This window comes from Notolepis coatsorum (genome assembly GCF_963971535.1).
Source record: "Notolepis coatsorum genome assembly, chromosome: 9".
NCBI classification, from domain to species: domain Eukaryota; kingdom Metazoa; phylum Chordata; class Actinopteri; order Aulopiformes; family Paralepididae; genus Notolepis; species Notolepis coatsorum.
The window spans coordinates 149394674-149406501 of record NC_140173.1 but is presented as its reverse complement, the minus strand read 5'-3'; positions in this window follow the sequence as shown (position 1 = coordinate 149406501).

The window sequence follows — 11828 nt, the reverse complement described above, 5'->3', positions numbered from 1 at the left end:
AGTCTCTTCTCCAACACTTTGCAGAACTTCTCAGAAAGTGAGTAGATAGGCCAATATTGCAAATTCTCATTTTAGTAAGAGGTATGACCAATATTTATTTTAATGAATCTATAACATGTTCAATGTTTTAAGTTTCACACATTTCGTATATGTCTAAATGTTTCTACACCTTATTTCTCCCCTAATCTCTCTCCCTGTATCTCTATTGACACCTAGTGGTGGATGCCAGTCGGAGCAGGTCCTTCAGGAATGGCAGCAGCTGAAGACTCTCATCAGTACAACTTTTGCAGACAAGTCATACCTAGGGCTGTGGCAGACACTGCTCACCAAGGAGCCATATCGTTCAGACTTTAAGGTTTGTAATATTTAATATTCTTCAGAATTTACAAAGTCATGTGTACTCTACAGAATAAATTAATTGAGTTTTACTCCCTTTTATTTTTTATTTCAGAACTTCCTGCACTTGGCTGAAATACTGCTTGTGATGCCGATCTCCTCCGCTCAGTGTGAGCGTGGATTTTCAGCCCAAAACCGGATTAAGAACAGTACCCGCAGCAGCCTCCATGTCTCCACTGCTGAAGACTTGATCCGCATCAGCAGGGCTGTACGCTAAGCTTTTTCACTAGGGGCACACTTGCCCCTAAATGAGAAATTTAGGGGCAAAAAATATTTTTTAGGGGCAAATTTTTAAATAACAATTTTACCATTATTTATATCGATTGTTTTTGATAAAAAAAAAAGAAAAAAAAATTATTTTATATAATTTTTTTTTAATAATATATATATATTATATAATCATACTTGTGATTGTGTTATCTGCGAGACATCGCCACCTCGCTGTCTGCAAACAGCTCCACTGTCTGTGTGTATACTCTCCAGCAAGGATTCTCCGGGGGTGCAGCTGGACCCTAAACGCTACATTCAGCATGCAAAAGAATTCTCCGGCGCTGCACCTGGACCCTGCCCTCACTCATGCGATGTAAACCAGGGACTCGAATACGCATGTTGTTGTTGTAGCCACATTGATGCCAGGAGCTTTCTGTAGCTACTGCTGGATGGCGTTGGGACAACGCCTCAGTGAACTATTTAGTTTACTGCGACATTTCGTAGTGACTAGTTACCTAGCCAACTGAGGTATTATGCACTGGACTATTGCTGATGGATTTGTTGATGTCGGGAGCTATCCGAAGCTAGCCGGCTGGATAACGTTACACAATGCCTCAAAGTCATGTATTAAACTAAGTGAATAGTTGACTGGGTCATTTTGTAACGGTAGCTAACGTTATCTCACGAAGGTCCCACACTGACTAGACTAACGTCACGGTGAGGCAATAGCCTCTGTTTACATGCAACAGGTGGGGAGGGGGTAGCAGCAGCAGCAGTGCGCGGTGCGCGCTTCATGTGTGCTGAGACAGCGAGTGAGAACTCCGCTAAAGAATTGGATCATGATTTTCGATTTTCACATGACTATTTGATTGAGCGCCACACGGCGCTCAGACGTCTCAGTGGGAGGCGCCAAACGTAAAAACTGAGCGCAAATGGCGGGTGGCGCTCTCTAGTTTCGGTCCCTGCATGCACTACTAGACTTACTGGAGCATTTGTTGATAGCTATCAGTAGCTAGCCGGCTGGCAGGCTCACCGAGGTCCCAGTGTTTACAACAGCCACGGGTGCGAGAGGGCTGGAGGAGGAGCAGACGCCGCAGCTCTCTCCGTGTGTCTGAGTTCAGTTCAGTTCGGCTCACTATAAGAGGTCGAACAACGCGTCGAAAATATGAAGCAATACTAACTTTACTTTTTTTCATAGCTAAATCAGACAGTCAGCCAGTCTATCAGAGTGAGTGCTCAGTCGATTGTTCCCGCTGATCATACCTGCTGAGTGCTCACTGCTCAGCTCGCGTGAGTGACGTCATCGCGTCATCACACGCCTTGGATAATTTAGGAGTGAAATGCGAATCCAAGGCTTGAAAGCACTACTCGCAAGCCCGCCCCCAGATAATATTTACCAATCGCAACGGCCAATTAAAGGGGCAATTCGCGACGATATCATCGCAGTATACAGCCCTGATCAGCACGGAAGGCTGTCCATTGGAGCTATTCAACCCTAGCAATGTAGCAGCAAAATGGTTGGCGTCTTCCAAGAGGGCCAGGAGGCCAAATCTGAAAAAGTGGCCAGCAGACATGCTGGAACTGTGACACGCATGCATGCACGCACGCACACACACACTTGAATAATTATAATAATAATAATAATAATAATAGATTTATTTATTTGGTTCCACAAATATGTACACAGGTGTTTGTATGTATTATATCTATTTGTTATGTTGGTTTCTAGTTGTTTCTAGGTTGGTTTCTAGCTTTCCCTGTAATGCACACCAGCGCTGCCTGGTCTCAGACTGCTTCTGTTATATCAGTTATATGGTTATGTCCTTGTTTTTTTGTTTTACAGATTATGGGCAAATAAAGAAAGAATTTGTCTGAAAAGCATTTCTTGTTAAAGTTTGGATTTTGTGTGCCCTGTATGCAAGATTCATGTCCCTTGCCAGTCACATACCTATTTAAGTAATGAACTGCACTACTTGTGGTTGTTTTAGAGATTTTAGAGACGTTTTATACTCGTGCTACAAGATTTTGGCCTGTGCTACAAAACTATCAACCTCTGTAGCACCAGTGCTATGTGCAAAAAAAGTTAACGTACAGCCCTGGCCTGGTCTACAAGATACACTATACGACCGGGGTGCCCATGTACATGTCAAAATACTTCCCAAAGGTCAGTGAATACCACAACCACTACACCAGAGGAAGCTCAACAAATCATGTTAAACCCAGATTCGGCTCAAACAAGGGACTAAACACGCTTCGCAATTATGCCACAACAATGTGGAACGCCCTACCCAAAGCTGTAAAGGAATGTGAATCCCTGCCCACATTCAAAACCGCTCTTAAAGAGCACCTACGGGAGGCTGCAATTCGAAACTGGCCACCGTAAATGCCCAAAACCCCCACCACCTCCTAATAGACAGTCTCCTCCCCACCGCATATATATATTCCCTCCCCGCAGTATGTATATTTCTCTCCCACCCACCCACCCCCCCCTAATGTACAGTCCCCTCCCCATCATATGTATATACTCTGTCAGGATCTAGGGGTAACAGTACTGTATATTGGAATACCGTTTATGTCACAAATGTATCAGTACTAAATACCTATATGTCCCTATGCCTAGGGGTGGACGGTATAAACGGTATACGGTATAAACGGTATGAATTTGCTCTACGGTATGGATTTTGAGTATACCGTGTAACCGGTAGTGCAGCTCTAAAATAGCAATGACGTCATGTAACCACAGCGCGACTATTTCACTGGCATTTGCCCCTAAAAATAGATAGAATTAGTCATAGATAATAGATATGTGCGAACTGGAAAAAGTTATTTAGGAGGCTTCGCGCAGTGGGCGTGCCAGCCCCTACCGCACGCATGTAAACACGGGTCTAGTAGTCTAGTGGGACGGGACACGGGAGCTGTCGGCGTCTCCCTGAGCTAACGTTAGCTTAGCTACCGTTACAAAATGACCCAGTCAACTATTCACTTTTAGTTTAATACATGATGGGGCATTGTCTAACCGAACGGTATCTAGTCGGCCAGCTACCGATAGCTCCTGACATCAACAAACGCTCCACAAAGTCTAGTACTAGAGACGTGTATGCTACCCGTTAGCTCACGTTAACACAAGTTAGTTCACCGTTCAAAACGAAATGTCCCATTGAACTAAATAATTCACTGAGGCGTTGTATTAACGTTATATATGCAGTAGCTACAGATAGCTCATGATATCAATGTCTTATAACACTGATTCGATGCGTATTCGAGCTGAGGGCTTGCTAACGTTATAATACCAATACAATAGGGTCCAGGTGCAGCGCCGGAGAATCCTGGCCGTAGCTCTGCTCGAGGCTACTGAGTATAGGTCCAGGTGCAGCTCCGGAGAATTCTGGCCGTAGCTGGAGGCTACTAGAGTACACACAGACAGTGGAGCTTGTTGCGTGGTGGCGATGTCTCGCAGATAATACCAGTACAAGTCTAATTATATAATATATATATTTTATAAAAAAGAATATATATATAAAATAAAAAAAAAAATTTATCAAAAAACGATGATACCGTGATATATACCGTTACCGTCTATGCTTCAAATTATACCGTGATATAAATTTTAGACCATACCGTCCATAAATGTCTATATGAATTGAAAATGGGGGACCCTGATGGAAACAAGACAAACGTCTTTCTCAGGTCTGCATCCCCTTAACAATTGTATGTATTGAGCCGTACTGTATTGTACCCATTCTGCAATCTGTTAAATAAAGTTTATTCATTCCTTCATTCGGTTGGTGCGCCTGCGCAGTAGAATCAAGAAGCGACGGGGGCGGTGCCCCTCCAAAGCGCAGACCCCTGACGCTGAAAGACCGCGCTGCGCAGGTGAAAATATGCGACGGCTGCTACCTCGAGTATCGGAGGGGACTCGTGCTATGTATGACTTCGTCCACATTGCAGCCGGCTTGTGGGAGGCAAGAAACAGCGTTCGAGACAGGGGAGGGTTGAATTGGACGACACGAAATTGGGATGGAAGAAAAAGTGGATAAAAACATACCACAAAGCGCTTCAGGCTCCACAACCAGGCAGGGCCAGGACGGGCCAACTGCCGTGGACTGGAGAAGCTGGGTTGTGGACTGTAACCAATTAATTTAATTATTTAACAACATCATGATTGTACTGGTTTCTTTTTCTTTACCACTTTTAGCTCCATTTTATCTATTTCTATCCCTATGTATTTGTCCATCTTGTTTTTAACACATACTAATAAGTGTATGTTATGTATTACCGGTAACTGTTTTTAAATTGCAGTTATGCTGTAAAGGACATCTGAATCTCCCCTCGGGGATAAATAAAGGTTTTCAATAAACAATTCAATGAATAACTGCCAAAAGCTAAATTGTTTGACATTTTGAAATTAGCAGGCTGATGTGAATTAAACATAAAATGAAAGTATAAGACCATTGCATGTGTTATATTCGCCTGAGGCTGAAGCAAAAAGCAACACTGACCATTTTGCACACAAGAATTTCCATTACCCAACAAAAAATTACCAACCTCTGATTGAACATAGCCACAACACTGGTTAATAAACTACCCTCCCACTCTGGGCATTTTGGAGTAGAACACATCCTAGCCTACTACAAAAATCTAGGGGTTCGCAAAGACTACTTCAAACTAGAAATGGTAACAACAGATGAGGTGTTCAAAAAACTGAGTGCCCTCCAACCTAACAAGGCCACTGGCCATGACAACATCCCCTCCAAATTCCTCAGAGACTCAGCAGCCGCCATCACCCCAGTCATCACACACATAATAAACCTCTCCATAAAACAGGGACACGTACCCAAAGATTTCAAAATTGCGAGAGTGACCCTCCTGCACAAAAAAGGCAGCAAATTAGACCCAGGCAACTACCGCCCTGTTTCTATTCTTACCTCCATCTCGAAAATCATGGAAAAAATTGTCTACGAACAGGTCGAAAAGTACCTGGCGGAAAAAAAGCTCATCTACAAATTCCAATCTGGCTTCAGAACATCCCATTCCACTGACACATGCCTTCTCTATTTGAACGACCACATCAAACGCGAGGTGGACGCGGGCAAATACTGCGGCATGATCATGCTGGACCTACAAAAGGCTTTAGACACTGTCAATCACTCCATTCTGATTGATAAGCTAAAAGCAATTGGTTTTGATAGTTCATCAGTGAGCTGGATGCAATCCTACCTTGAGGGGAGAGAACAGGTGGTGGAGGTGAAGGGTACACTACCCCCCCACCCCCCCCCCTCACCCCCAGTGAGCTGTGGTGTTCCACAAGGAAGCATACTAGGACCTTTACTGTTCGTAATTTATGCAAATGACATGTCATCAGCTTGTGACTGCAACTTGTTCCTGTTCACAGACAACTCAGCCCTGCTGGTCTCTGACAGGTTGAAAAAGCCCTCAGCTCGGAACTCTGTAGAATCTGCACCTGGCTCGCTGATAACAAAAACAAACAATCATTTAGGGCTGGACGGTATGGTCTAAAATGTATATCACGGTATAATTTGAAGCATAGACGGTAACGGTATATATCACGGTATATTCATTTATCTTTAAAAAAAAGTGTATTCTTCTGAAGGGGTAAAACACTGGTATGGCAGCTATTACTAGGGCTGTCTTAAATACTTCAAAGCTTCGTTCGATGGGCATGGGATTCAAATATGAAAATAAAAATCGATTATAAAAAAATATATATATGATTTTTTCTTTTTTTCTTTTGCAAAATCAACTCTGCCTTTCTTTGTTAAAACATTGGTTGCCAAGAACTAGTTACGCCGTTTTTTGCCCGTCATGCGTTCAACGTCAAGAACAACTTACGCCGTTTTTGGGATCAATATTTAATTTTTTCGCCATGGCATTCATAATTCATCCAGCCATCCTCCGGACTGCAGCGGGACCCCGAGTTCCGATACCATTTTTTCCTTTCCGATCCGATTCCAAACCTAAGCTTTGGGTATCGGCCGATACCGATACTTATCCAATACCAGTGCATACATTATATATAAAAAAATATATATATTATAAATTATACTTTTTTTTTTTATTACAGATACTGTTTTATATATACTGTTTTTTTGTAATAACTAGAAAGTAATGGTATTTATTCAACAACAGGTGATTGTATAGATTTGTATCATTAATCAATGAGTATGGGGCTGCAGCACTGCAGATATACCCTACTCCAATGATCCGCACGGACATTAGACGGCGTTGCACTCGCTACCCAGTGGCTCTGCAGATATACTCAGTCTGTAAGCTAGTAGCAGATGGAGCATTCATGTTGTGATTTTCTATGCAAAATAAATATTCAACATTCTCTTTTGAGACTCTGCCTCAGACTCTTATCCTTTGGAACTTGCTGTACTTTGCTTGCAGGTCTGCAGACATTATTGCTGGATTATGAATAGCACCAACTTTAGACACGGTATCGTTATCAAGCTAAGCTAGCTGACCTAGCTCGTCTTCCCGCATTGACATTTGATAACGTTAGTCAGCTAACGCTAGTCAGTAGCTACTTAACTTAAATACGATTCACCGTGGGTGCATTATTGTTGATAGACGGTCACGGACAGTGTCAGGTCCTGGAGAAAGGACAGGCAATCATCTGATTTGATGTAACGGGCGGATGTTGTTCCAACTAGCTAGCTTTTCAGCTAATGCTATCATAACACCAGCAAAACACATCCCGTCCGAGCTCCCCGTCACACCGCACTGTCGAGGACAATGGAATTTAAGAAAGTGTATCTGCTGTTAAAATGACAAACAGCATCACACTTTAAAACACCTTCATTTTATAATCCTCACTCTCCGCAGGAGATAAATTACGTCATGGGATCGGAGGCTACAATTTACGTGTATCGGCCGATAGCGATACCAGCATTTTAGGCAGTATCGGCGGCATTTCCGATACTGGTATCGGAACAACTCTAATTGCAACGCCTCAATACCGCCGCCTGGTGGATGGTCGGGCGAGTTACTCGCCAAAACCGGAAGTGGCGCTGGTGCATCGAGGAAATCCCTCCGGCAGTAACATCTTGTTACGTGGATCCAGACAAACACTATAGTGCATTTGGATCGCTTTCTAAACTTAATAATCGATATTATTTCGGCGTTTATTGCGCCATACAAACCGGAAATGGATCTAGGAGATCGGCGTCAAATAATTGGGATCTTTTTCCTCCAGTCTCATCGGCGAACGGTAAGAGGACAGTAACGTTATTTTCAGCCCGATTGTTTATTCATTTCACTGCAAACCATCTGATCAATATATCAACCCATACTAAATAAAGCAGTTACTGACGATCAAGGAATTATAAACGACCCCCCCCCCCCCCCTTTCCTTCACGCATGATGAAGCATAATGTATACCGATCATATACACTTGAATTTTTTAATATAGCGTGTATAGGAAAAAAAACTATATTCATTTATCTTAAAAAAGAAATTGTATTCTTCTGAAGGGGTAACACTGGTATGGCAGCTATTACTAGGGCTGTCTTAAATACTTCAAAGCTTCGTTCGATGGGCATGGGATTCGAATATGAAAATAAAAATCGATTATAAAAATATATATACATGATTTATTTTTTGCAAAATCAACTCTGCCTCTCTTTGTTAACTACAACAAGCAATGCCGTTTGTTATTTAAGATGAGGTCGGACTCGGCACTGACAGATTTGTGTTCATTGTGCTGCTTTTATAAAGCCTCAAATGACAGCTTACAATATTTCATGAAAGCAAAGTGTTTTGTTTGTCTAAGATTTAAAAAGGTTTAAACTTTACAGCACTGACAAAGTTGAACAAAGTGCTGGTCAAGTCCCACAACATAAAAAATATAAAATAAATTAAATAAAAAGAATTATAAGTTTTGACCATGTCTTTAAAGCCCTTTTGATCGACAGTTTGAAAAGGAATCATGTCCTTAGTTAGTTACACAAGTAAACAGTGACAGCGTTTGTTATGTCGGTCCACCGCTGGCTTTTTTTGTCGTTAACACTTTGGTTGCCTAAGGTTAAATTAATGATATACCATAGATTGCCAGCGCTATTTGTCTATGGAGAAAGTCCCCTTCTTTGCAGGGCTATAACTTTTTAAATTCTATTGCTACATTGCCATTATTAGGGCCCATTCAAAGTCCTATATGTATTGTTCATTGTGTAGCAACATTAAACTTTTTCATTCACATATTCATAGTAAAGTATGGTCTAATGTATAAGTATGTTTTCATCTCTTTCTGCAGCTTTCTCCAGAACGTGATATAGCCCCAAATGCATTATATTGATGATGAAATACAGTTTGATGGCAATCAGCGCGATATAAAAAATTCCAACTAGACGTACTTCTAGAAGTTACTACACGTCATCTGATGTTGACCGGATGGGCGAGGGGGCGTTTATAATTCCGTGGGCAGCGTTATACCAATCATCTAATGTGGGTCAAATGTTGATAATATCAGTTATTATCGAAGACGGTAACGTTACACGCTGAAACTCACCCCAGTCTCCGCGCGCCGTTGGGCGATCATCGTCGAGTAGAAATGTTATCATTATGGGATATATTATTACCCGGTCCATCTCCAGCTTGTATAATGGTATATACGTCCAAATCATGTTGTTTATCGAGTTATTGGCAATCGATCGCTATGTAGAGTGACGAGCTAGAGTCACGGGACATGTACCGAGTGGCCGGAAGCAATACGGACGTCTAGCAAAACCTCTAGTGCGCTTCCTGTTAAGCGCTTGCGCCGATCGGCCACCAGATGGCGCTCCTGAACCGCCAGAGAGCTCAGTGGGTCCTGCTGGTGGATCTCAGGCCAGCGGAGGGACATTATGAATCCGATCGCAGATTTTTGAAATATTGATATAAAGACGACGTACAGCGTCCCCCGGCAACTTTAGCATGGCCAGCAAAGACGTCTAAAGACGGCTCCCGGCACCCAAAGTGTTAACTTAAAACATAAATAATAAAAAATTATAAAATGATTCCGTTACAGCTGCTGAGCTATACTATAGCTAATGTCCATCAATATCTTCCTTTTTAATGAAATGGGTTCAATAATCGAATCAGGATTGTTAGCAGAGAGAGAGAGAGGGAGGGATGGGGAGACAGAGAGAGAGAGTGAGTGAGAGTGAGAGTGAGAGGGAGGGGGCTGCTATGAGTGGAGCTAACGTTAGCTTTCTGAGTCTACATCAACAGTTAACATTACATAAGGTTTTAGCGCGACGTGGGCATTCCAGAATGGCGAGGATGCAAAGCATGTTAGACCATTAGACTCGTCACAGAGTTTACATTACACATAGAAACTGCGCGTTGTCACACAGCCTTCAAACGCAGGGCGGAAGAGCTAGTTTGCTTCTAGAATTGAAGGTCCACTCTGCTCTGCGTCTATAATGAAATGACAATTGCGCGTTGACAGGCCCACTACACAAAGCCTCTGTGCTCCTAAATAATATTTTCCAGTTCGCACATATCTATTTTTAGGGGAGCCCTGGCTGTGGTTATGTCACGTCATTGCTATTTTAGAGCTGCTCTACCGGTTACAAGGTATAGTCAAAATCCATACCGTAGCGCAAATTCATACCGTTTATACCGTATACCGTTTATACCGTCCACCCCTACTATCATTACACCTGGGTAAAACAGAATCCATTATCTTTTGATCAAATAACAAACTCAGCAAGGCAAACGGTTTCTCTGTTACAGTGGGGGACATTATTGTCACAAGGAAAGATGAAATTACATACCTAGGTTCCTAGAGGTAAATCTTGCATGTGACAAAATGGCATCCAATGTAATCAAAAAAAGTCAACCAACGAACAAGATTCTTGTACCGGATCTCCTCTCTAGTAAACAAGAATACCTTTAAGACTCTAACAGGAGCACTCATTCAAGGATACTACGACTATGCTTGCACCTCATGGTACCAAAGCACCTCAAAGGCACTAAAAACAAGACTACAAACATCACAAAACAAACTGGTCAGACTACTGCTTGGCCTTACTCACAAAACCCACCTTACCCCAGGGCTGTACAGTGCGACATATATATCGCACGTGCTACAGCAACAGTGGTCTGTGCGATGAATGGATTTACTTCACTAGCACTGGTGCGATAGGGATTCTGTTCATATAGATACTCTTATTTTGAAAATCCTGTAGCGGGTCTCATTTCTGCCCACGCGCAGCTCCAGCTATAATAACTAGGCTCCGATAGCTAGCAACGTTCAGGTGCATATGATACTCTTATTTTGAAAAAACTCTGTGACAACTCGACGAGTCATATCCGCCCTATCCGTGCTTCTGCAAGCAGAGCAGCGCGTTGGTCGTTTGGTGCGCACTGCTGCGTTAACACAGCAGTGCGCCTACACGTCCCGAAATAAGTCCGTGGTGTTTTTTTTCTCTCTCAACGGGTCATCTACATGCTTTGCACCGTCGCCATTCCTTTATGCGCACATCGCCCGAAATTAATCACTACAACGTTAGCAAGCTAACAAGCTAATCCTGATCAGAGGCAGAGCCAGCAGACACAGTGTGGAAAGGGAAATGGGGGGGCACTCTCTCCCCTTCCCTGTGTGTGTGCGTGCGTGCGTTTGGAAAGACGATGAAGTCACTAGTCAGGAGGACTCAGGACAGGAGTATAATAGTAAACTGAGGATTACTGAGGATGGACAGATAATGTTGATATTCAAATGTAAAACAGTTTCGAGAGGAGTGGAAGTTTGAAGACAGACTAGACTACAATATGATGCGGGGGTGGTGAGTTGAAACAGTGTGTGAATGAATGAATGAAAACTTTATTTAACAGATTGCAGAATGGGTACAGTACAGTACGGCTCAATACACACAATTGTTAAGGGGATGCAGACCAGAGAAAGACGTTTGTCTTGTTTACATCAGGGTCCCCCATTGTGTGTGTGTGTCCCAACCGACCCCACTTCTATGTTTCAATAAATTATTTGCATTTAAAACTATTAACGCTGACTCATTCCTTCAGTCCACTCAAAATTATGCTAATATTCCTTATGTTGTTTATGATATTAATTGAAAATAGCATATGAGTGTATTATAGTAATAATAACACATGGCGATATACTAAATGACAGCCAAACATGGCACTGCAACTAAATAACACAAATACAATAGGCACATTTGTGACTGTTACAAATATAACACATTTTATACTTGTGCTAC